The following is a 10,682-nucleotide window of genomic DNA, read 5'->3' as shown; positions in this document are numbered from 1 at the left end:
ATAAGAGTTGCTTTCTCTCACCACTGGCAAGCCCCTGAGTTTTTTCCTGGGTGAAGCCAAGAACCCTCTCAGGCTAAGCCCCAATTTTGGGGCTCACTTGCTGTACTTCATCCAGGCTTCATCTTTTCCTTCTACTCTAACTACGCAATGCAGCCAGAATGTGACCTTTTACAAATGCAAGTCTGATATATAGTATTATCTGGCTTAAAGATATCAAAACATTCCTATAAACATAAAATCAAGTCTAACTTTCTTAATAATACTGGCAACGTTGTCCATGCTCATCTTTTCAGATTCATCCCCTACAATCTCTTGCTATGCATGTTATATAATGAAAAAATGGCAACGCTATAAGAAGGAGTTAGTTGTCTTGTTTCAGTTTTGATTACTTTTTCACACATATGCTAAGATAGAAAGGAATATATATGCATATATATATATAGAGAGAGAGAGAGACTTCTTTCAATTCATCCTTTCATTTTCTTGTCTCGATTTCCACTGTAATCTCTATCAGTGTCAGTTGAAGACATCAATCCATTCAATATAAACAAATTAGTAAGCAAGGTAATATGGGTGCTAAGAATTTAACTTCTTATAACAATTATTCATTTGCAGTTTGAAAAAAATGCAAAAATCTGAAAATCATATGCCAGAATATATTATGACAAGATTTATTGTGACAATGATAATATATTATGACATGAGAACAGGTAGTAATTAAATGAGGTATTTACAATTCTTTTAATTTTCAATATACTAAGCCTCACACTGCATACTGGATATATACTATATTCACCTCAATTCTTGGAAAGCTTTTTTCAAACTATTCAGAATTAAAAAAAACAAGTTGCAAATTGTGCATGCTCTGTTTTCAAGAGAAGAAAGCCTCAATACAAACTGAATGTGAATGGACACTGAAAGGTAACCGCTCAGAAAGCAGCTGATTGGGGCACTCAATTACCACTAAATAATTCAGCATCTCTAATGGAAATCAGATCCAATGTTTCTCCAGTGAAGGAACCGCCTTTCTTGGTTACCTAATACTCAGCTAGCTACTCAAGAGCTTTAGAGAAAAACAATAAAGTAAAAGGTAAGAAATATTTTAATGGTGTTCACATTCTCTTGGGTGCTTTCCTGGCAAGAAATTCCCAACTTCCTAGCAGCTGCTGCCATTATGGGGAGACGTGGAGAGTGAGAGAAAGAAATCAATATTTAAATCTGAAACAGCCAGAAAGTTCAAGGAGGGGTGCCAGTATTAACTGGTTTGTGTATGTGTTTGGCCTTTCAAAGAAATCTAGTCTTAAGAGGAGAGAAGACATTTTAAGTAAACAACTCATTAGGAATCACACAGCAAGGTTTGGTTAGCTCATTACAAACACATTTAATTTAAGGAAGAATATTCATGTGAGACTTTTGTCTAGAAATTTCAATAATAGAATGAACTGTTGCATAAAGTAATGTGTTTTTTTCTCTCTCTCTCTCAAAACAGGAAGAGAATATTGATTTCCCAGTCTTGGCCACCAGCCCCACCTCTTCTCACTATAAGTATTGAGATGAATGAATTTATGTCTCTAAAAGCACTAAGCAATCTTCAAGAGAGTACCGCTTTATAAATAAAAAAGCTTTATTATTATGGGGTAGAAATGTTAGTGAGAAAGTTGGAACTCTTATCAAAGGGTGTTGGTGCCCCGACATTTGCTGTCAGCTCTGAAAAGGTGGCTGTGAAACTCATTGTATCCAATTCTGGTTGGCTTGAGGCCCAGTATACAGTGGGATTTCTGGCCAACGGCCCCGTACAGTGGGATGGCTGGCGCCTGGCCCAGGGATTAGAGTGCTTTCATTCCTTTGTCTCATTGATATTAGTCACAGAATCTCCCTTTTCATTTACAACCCACTCGCCCCCACCCCCCGCCCACTGCCCTATGCAGGCGGGGGACAAGGGGGTGCAGAAGAAGAAGTTACTGCAAACTCTGAGCTCTTGTACCCCAAGAAAAAGAAGAAAATGTCCATTTCCAATTCAGCTATCCAACATCTGTATGTACTTTGTTATGCACATTAACCAGGAAGTGGATAGTCTGGTATGTCCTTGAAAGGAGAAGTGCCCTAAAGATATAAGATACTGCAAGTTAACCTTGGATAAACAAGGTATTCAGTATCTTATGGCTTCTTTTTATTTCTCCCTCTCTCTTCCTTTCTCCTCTTCCACCCTCCCTAATGAACTAGTGACTATTTTGAAATTTCATCTCAAAGAACAATTTGGTGAACATAATTTGTGGGCACATTTTCTTCAATTCCTAGATGTGTGTGTGTGTTTATGTGTGTGAGTGTGTGTGTGTACTCTTTGAAAAAAGCCATATATATCATTTGTTGACAACTTTCCTTCATGTCTTTCCATGTGCATGTGTAATTGTGTATTTGTGTGCATGTATGTGGTGTATGCTTTGCAAAATCCATCAGTAATAATATGCCCTAGAGTCACATTCTGCTTGACTCTTGGAAAATGTTCTGCTGAGTTACATAGGGTAAACTTTGATCTTGAATAATAATAATCTTGTCTGAGATATTTATGCCCAGAAACTGAAAGTAATTTTCTAAATAAAACCAAGAACATTAATTCCTAAATAACAACTGATCTAAAAATAAACCACAGAGTTCCAGTACATCATAACAAAGTGACCAAGCTTTCATCTCTTTGTCTGATTCCCTTTAAAGTCAATTTATATACAAATAGAAATATTAATGCCTTAAATAACGTCTAAATTGAATACGTGTAGATAACCTTGCTCCTTTTCATTATATTACAGAATTGCCATTAGTGAGAAATCAGTTAATTCCAGGTACAAAAGTACTCTCATTTTCTGGAACCAGCTGAGTGGTAGAGGCAAAGAGGGGGAGAAGAACCCTTAGATAACACATAAATGCCCTGATGAAAAGTTGTCACCCTCTTCATTAGAGGATTAAACTTTAGCTTCTTCAGCTATGTAGTAGGAATAATGATATCTAACCTTTCAGGGTACATGATGCCCATTAAATGATAAAATATATGTGAAAGACTTTGCAAAATGTACATTATTCAGAGAAGGCAGTGTTGTTGTAGTACTTGAAGATGTCAATATTTAAGGGGTGTGTGTTCCTGTGACTATATCTTTAAGGGCTTCTAAGTTCCTAAAATTGTAATAAAGTGTCTAGTTCCATACTCAGAACAGCAGGAATTTTAAACATTGCCAATCTTACCATATTTTAGAGATAAGAAAATGAAGGTCAAGAGCCATTAGTGATTTATCCAAAGTCAGAAAACAACTCAACAGCAGATCAAGGGAATCCTACTTCAGCTCATTTTAACTCCAGATTCTTTTATCTGCATGCCTTTCAAAGGACAACTCACTGTTTGTTTTTTTAATAAAGAGTGAGCTCTGGGCCAGGCGCGGTGGCTCAAGCCTGTAATCCTAGCACTTTGGGAGGCCGAGACGGGCGGATCACGAGGTCAGGAGATCGAGACCATCCTGGCTAACACGGTGAAACCCCGTCTCTACTAAAAAATACAAAAAACTAGCCGGGCGAGGTGGCGGGCGCCTGTAGTCCCAGCTACTCGGGAGGCTGAGGCAGGAGAATGGCGTAAACCCGGGAGGCGGAGCTTGCAGTGAGCTGAGATCCGGCCACTGCACTCCAGCCCGGGCGACAGAGCGAGACTCCGTCTCAAAAAAAAAAAAGAGTGAGCTCTGAGAAAGGTAGTGCCATACTGGGCAGCTCAGCGTGGCCAAGTAATCCTAGAAAGGCTTTACAATTTAGGGAGAACTTGACTAAAGGGTAGCATTTAGGTACATGTAGCAGATCAGGAAAGCCCTTATAGGTATGGAAAATAGTAAGAACCTATGAGGCCTGAAAAAGCACATTGTGTACAGAGGCCACTGGGGAGAGTTGCCTGGCTATGGCTGTGAGAAATAATGCGCTGGAGATTGTACAAAAAACATGTGCATTAGTAAAGGCCAAATTTTAGATAATGCCTTTCAAGTAAATTTTGCCTAATGCTATAAAAGTTTACAGTTTTGAAAGAAAGACTGACAAGTTCTTAATAGATTTCTTTTCTTTTAGGCTGACTCCATACTTTACACATCTGCCAAATTAATCTTCCTAAATAGAACTTGCATTATGTCAGTCTGTATTGGAACACTCCCAAGCCACTGCAGTGTCTATAATAAAAGCAAATTCAAGGTCTGCCACAAGGTAAACTTCACCCCACCTCAGGTTTGCTTCTTGATCTGATCCCTTTGCTTCAGCCAAAATGTCCTATGAACCATTTCCAGAACTCCTCCTGGAGTTCTGGGGCTTCCTAGTCTAGAATAATAGACATCACCGACTCCACTCATCACATTTTTTCTAAACCCCCTTTTCAAAACCCAGTATAAACTCTTTCATTTCTATTGAGTCTTCTTTCATTTTCCCTAATCTTAGATGCTTTCTCTTTTGGACCAAGAAAACAACCTATCACTGTAAACTCATATGTATTTTTCAGTAGTGCCATGTATGTAATCTCTTTGAGGACAGAGCACCTGCTGTCCTGGATGAGCTAGTCCTGAAGCAGAATCTCAAGAGAGCTGACTGGCCAGGCACTTACACACTGCAGACATCCTTCCTGATTGATACCAGTTGAGTATCTGTTAATAATAGGAGTTCAGAGTCTACTTGGAGCAATGAACAAATAAAATCTATTTCTGAAAATGAAGGAACTACTTTTGAAAGTCTCCGGATACAACTTTTCCTTAACAGAATGTATGTTTAAAGGATTTGTTACTTCACAGCATACTTTTTTTTTCTCACATGAATGGAGTTCCAACTTAATGCAATATCTGGCCCAGAATGTGGGTATTTTAAAGATTCTTTTAATTTGATAAGTGATAATACAGTGTGTATTAATTACCAAGCAGCATTCTAAACATGTTAAATGTTTAATTTTTAGCAAGCAAATGGGACAAGGAATATTATTATCTTTACTTTACAAATGTTAACCTAAGGCACAGAGGGGTTAAGTAACATACCAAAAGTCACACAGATAGTGTGAGTAAAAGGCCTAGGCTTTGAAATCAGGCAATCTGACTACACAGTCAATGTTATCTCTTTATTTTATTTTATTTATTTACTTTTTTAGAGACAGGGTCCTGCTATGTAGCCCAGGCTGGCCTTGAACACCTGGACTCAAGCAATCCTACCTCAGCATCCCCAGTGGCTGGGACTACAGTCTTGGGCCATAGTGCCCAGCTTATTTTATTTCTTAAATAAATTTTATTGAGATACAGTCAGGAATTTTAGTTACAATAAAATGCACCCATTTAAGTGTACAGTTTGATGACTTTTGACAAGTGTATATTCCATGTAATCACCACATTAGTAGAATATTTGGTAGTTCTATCAATTTCTCTCCCCCTCCCCAACTTGCAGTCCCAGGCAACCACTGATCCATATTTTGCCAGTGCAAACCCTTAGGGTTGCTTTTTCTAGAAATTCATATAATGAAATCAGCATATACAGTATGTGCTCATAAGTGTCTGGCTTGCTTTTCTCTGTGCAGTGTTTTTGAAGTTAATCCATATTTTTTCATTTATCAGTAGATTATTCTTTTGTTGATGAATAATGTCTCGTTGAATGGCTCTACTAAACTTTAATAATATGTTCATCAATTGATGGATTTCTAATTTGGAACTATTATGAATTAAGATGCTATGGGCATCTATGTACGAACCTCTTTTTGGAACACATATTTCTCTAGAGCAAATACCTAAGAATGAACAGTCTAATATGTCTAGGAAAGTCTAATCATATGGTAGGTGCACGTTTAATTTATAAGAAGCTGTCAAATGGTTTTCCAAAGTGGTTGTACTATTTTACACTCCTACCAACACTTGGGATTTCCAGTCCTTTTAATTTTAGCTCTTTGGGTAGGTGTGTAGGTGGCAGCTCATTGAAGTTTTAGTTTGCTTTTCTTTGACAGGGCAAATGAAGGTATGCATTTCTCATATGCTTATTGGCATTTATATATTTTCTTTTGCAAAGTGTCTATTGAGATCTTTTGCCTATTTTTTGTTGGATTGATTGGTTTCTGATTACTCGGTTAGCTTTGTCAGACATGTATTACGAGAATACTTGCATTCTCTGGATTGCCTTATTATGATTATTAATTAATGTCCTACCTTCCCTCCCTCCCTCCCTCACCTCCCTCCTCCTTCCTTCCCTTCCTTCCTTCCTTCCTGCCTTCCTTCCTTCTTCCTGCCTTCTTCCTTCCTTCTTTCTCTTCCTTCGCTCCTTCCTTCTTTTCTTTCTTTCTTTTTTTTTTTTGACATGAAGTCTTGCTTTGTCCCTCAGATTGGAGTGGAGTGGTGTGATCATAGCTCACTACAGCTTTGAACTCCTTGGCTCAACTGACCCCCCCCACCTCACCCTTCCTAGCAGCTTGGACTACAGGCATGTACCACAACACTCAGCTAATTTTTTCAAAAAATTATTTTTTGTGGAGATGAGGTCTCGCTATGTTGCCCAGGCTGGTCTCCAGTTCTCAGCCTCAAGTGATCTTCCTGCCTTGGACTCCCAGAGTGCTGGGATTACAGGTGTGAGCCACTGTGCCTGGCCTATTATGTTTAATGATGGCTTTCAAAGAGTACAATTTTAATTTTGATGAAGTCTAATTTATCAATATTTTAATAACAGTTTGTAATTTTTACATGCTAGCTAAGAAATCTTTGCTTACCCTAAAATAACAAAGATTTTCTCTTATTACATTGTAGAAATGTTATAGCATTTGCTTTTATGTTTAGCCCTTTAATCCATTTTGAGTTGATTTTTCTCTATGATCTCAGAGTTTATGTCTTTCCATATGGATATCCAGTTCTTTCAGCATCATTTGCTGGACAACCTATCCTTTCCCCATTGAAAAATGTTTATTTCTATTTGTGAGCTGACCATTGTTTCCTATTGTTCTGTAAGTCTATCTTTATGCCAGTACTGTATAATAATCTTGATTATTGTAGGTTTATAGTGAGACCAAGTAGAGTCCCCTAGCTTTTTTTTATTTCAATCTTTTGTTTGCCTAGTCTATGTCCTTTGCACTTCCGTATAAATTTTGGTTTCAGGTTGTCAATTTCTATAAAGGCACTTACTGGGATTTGGCTTTAATGATATTTAGTCTATAGATAAATACACAAAGAATGTATGTCATAACAATCTTAAATTTTCAAATTGCGGAACATGTTTAGGTGTTTTATAAGTTATCTCAGAAATGTTCTGTGGTTTTCAATGAATAAGGCTTGAAAATATTTTGCTAAAGTTATCCCTAAGTATTTCTTTCTTTCCTTCTTTCTTTTTTTTGAGACAGAGCCTCACTCTGTTGCCAGTCTGGAGTGCAGTGGTGCGATCTTGGCTCACTGCAACCTCCGCCTCCCAGGTTCAATTGATTCTCCTGCCTCAGCCTCCCAAGTAGCTGGGACTACAGGCGGGTGCCACCACGCCCAGCTAATTTTTGTATTTTTAGTAGAGATGGGGTTTCATCATGTTGGCCAGGATGGTCTCGATCTCTTGGCCTCGTGATCTGCCCACCTCAGCCCCCCAAAGTGCTGGGATTACAGGCATAAACCACCAAATATTTCATATTTTGATAATTGTTCATCATTAGAAATAAAATTGATCTTTATAATATTGACTTGTATCCAAGTAAAGTCACAAATTAGTTCTAGAAGCTTTTCTGTGCATTTTTGATCAATGTCTATGTATATACTCAAGTTATCTGAAAATAAAGTCAACCATGCCCCTCCTTTTCATTTTTTTTTTCTTTTTCTGGACTTATTTTATTGGCTAATATTTCTCATTTAATATAGAATAAAATGGTAAGAGTGGCCATTCTTGCCTTGTTCTTGATTTTAGGTAGAAAGCATTTACTTTTCCTATTAAGTATCCTTTAGCTTTCTGTGGATATCTCTCATCAGAACAAGAGTAGTCATTCATATTCTTAAGTTGATGAATTTTAAATTATGAATGGATGTTGAATTTTGTCAGATGCTTTTCCTATATATATTAATGTATTCCCTTTTCCCCCTGCTTAATCTTTAAATATGAATTTTACTTTTACATGTAAAACCAAACTTGCACTCCTGAAATAAATATCCAATATGATGCATAGTATTACACTTTTTATACATTAATCACATTGATATAATGATATTTGTTAAAGACTTTTGCATCCATGTTCATTTTATATTTTGCTCTGTATATTTGGTTTTCTTGTAATGTGTGATCAAACTTCTTTTGACATTTCAGGTCTAGTTTTCTGTGTAAGTCTGAGTGAGGTCATTGTCTAAGACCTGCTCTTTCAGAACCTTGATTTTAGCAGTTCTTGGCAAAAAAGACAAGATTGAGGGTCTTAAGTCAAGCTGCTTAGATTCATAAGACACTGATAAAGTCCAAATTTATAACTTTTTAGGGTGAAATTGTAGCAAGCTTTGTTTGCTTCCCAAATTCTGTTTACCTCTTCCTTGTGCTGACATAGTCTATGTGGCTATGTGACTAGAGAAGCTGACCTATTCTGCACTATAATTTCGGTCTATTTTAAACTTTTTAAGCCAAATATGATTGGAGCTCCTTGAAATCATATTAAAGAGCATTGGGCTGCAAATTTGAAAGTGCCGAGTCAAAAGATAAGAAGACTTCCGTTCTTGAAGACTTTGAAGCATTGACTATCCACTTGTGTTGTTTGTGAGATAAATTCCTAGAATTTCTAAGCCATCTTTATGTTTTTTAATGAAAAATCGTAATTATTATGAAAATATATCTAATATAGAAGTAAATTTTGTAATCTTGCCACATCAATAAAAAACAAAGTAAAAGGTTTGTTTTTAATACCTTTCAAATATTTCAGAGAGAGGGAGAGAGATGTATTAATGGGGCTTCTAGAATGCTGTGAAAGTTTGATGAATTGTACTTTTACATTCTAGGGATACTGAAGAACCTGGAGTGGCAATTAAGAATTCTAAACGTCCTGTCAAGTAGGCAATCAAAGAGACAAGCTGACAAATTTTTCATCAGGTTCCTTCACCTTTTTTAACTTCATGCTGATCACACTGCTCCTTGCATTTGCCACTGCAAAATCAGCAACCTCATTTTCAAAATACCCTTGGGACATGTTATAATTTCTGTGATTTCAAATCACCTTGCATTAGTTATATTTTGGCCTGGTAACACTCATGCAAGGGGCATGTTCATTACACCTGGAGAGGCTGAGAGCTGACATTAGCAAACCAAAGATACTGCTGACAGGAGCTTGCGTAGGCAGAGAAAGTACTAAAGAGCAAGTTTGGAGTTGATTATTTTGCACAAGAAACAGGAACAAGGGGAAGACTTTTGAGGAGTGGGTTAGTGTAGTAGCCTCCTACTGTGCTCTCTGCTTCTATCCTCATCCTCCTGTGCTCTATTCAACACAGCAGAGAGGATGTTTTAAACCAGAGTCAGGTTTAGTCACTCTTCATGGCGTCCCACCTCATTCAGAGCAAAAATGAAATTCCTTACAGTGGACAAAGGTCTTAGGTGATCTGGCCCATTACTTCCCTTAATGCCTGCCTCCTCTCACTGAGTTCCTGCCATGGTGCCTCCTTTTCTTCCCCAAAAAACTTGGGGCAAGGTCAGACATCAGAGTCTTTGCCTTTGTTGATGCCTTTGCCTACAAGCTCTTCCCCCAAATATTTACTTGGCCAGCATCCTCAATTCTTCTAAGTCTTCTGTCAAATATCATCCCAATGAGACTTTTCTCCCCCAAATTGACACTTTATCTTCCATCATTGCCTTATTTTTTCATGTTACTTATCACATCTATTAAAAAATTTTAATTGACTCATTAAGAACAGCAACATAGGGCTTGATACAGTGGTGTAGTACACCTATAATCCCAGCATTTTGTAAGGCCAAGGTGGGTGGATCACCTGAGGTCAGGAGTTTGAGACCAGCCTGACCAATATGGAGAAACCCCATCTCTACTAAAAATACAAAATTAGCCGGGCATGGTGGCACATGCCTGTAATCCCAGCTACTCGGGAGGCTGTAGCAAGAGAATTGCTTGAACCTAGGTGAGCCAAGATCACGCCATTGCACTCCAGCCTGGGCAACAAGAGTGACACTCCATCTCAAAAAAAAAAAAAAAAAAAAAAAAAAAAAAAGAAAAGAAAGAACAACAACATAAGCTATCTGAGAATAGGGATTGTCAACAGTTTTTCTTCATGGTTCTATTAAGCTAAAGACTTAAGTGCTTAAAGGATATTAGCCTAATGAATGAAATCACTTGGACTCTGGAATCAATAGACCCTAGACTATGCCCTAGAATGAAATTTGGATTTGAAATTGAGTATTTCACTGTGTATTAAAAAAATATTCTACTTCAACTTTCATGAAAATGCTGGATTGAATTAAATTATGACTAATCTCAATCTCATAAATTTCTATTTATTAAAAAAAAACAAACTCTCTTTAATCTGTCTTTGCATTTTAAAAATACCATGGTGAATAACATTAGGTTTTCTTAACCTCAGCCCTGTTAACATTTTGGGCCAAATAATTCTTTGTTGTGGAGGTGTCAGAGGCGGTAGAACCAGAGCAACTCCATCTTGAATAGGGGCTGGTTAAAATAAGGCTGATACCTACTGGCCTTCATT

The sequence above is a fragment of the Rhinopithecus bieti genome, unplaced genomic scaffold (genome assembly GCF_001698545.2).
Source record: "Rhinopithecus bieti isolate Rb0 unplaced genomic scaffold, ASM169854v2 scaffold_8307, whole genome shotgun sequence".
NCBI lineage: Eukaryota > Metazoa > Chordata > Mammalia > Primates > Cercopithecidae > Rhinopithecus > Rhinopithecus bieti.
This window is presented reverse-complemented; position numbering follows the sequence as displayed.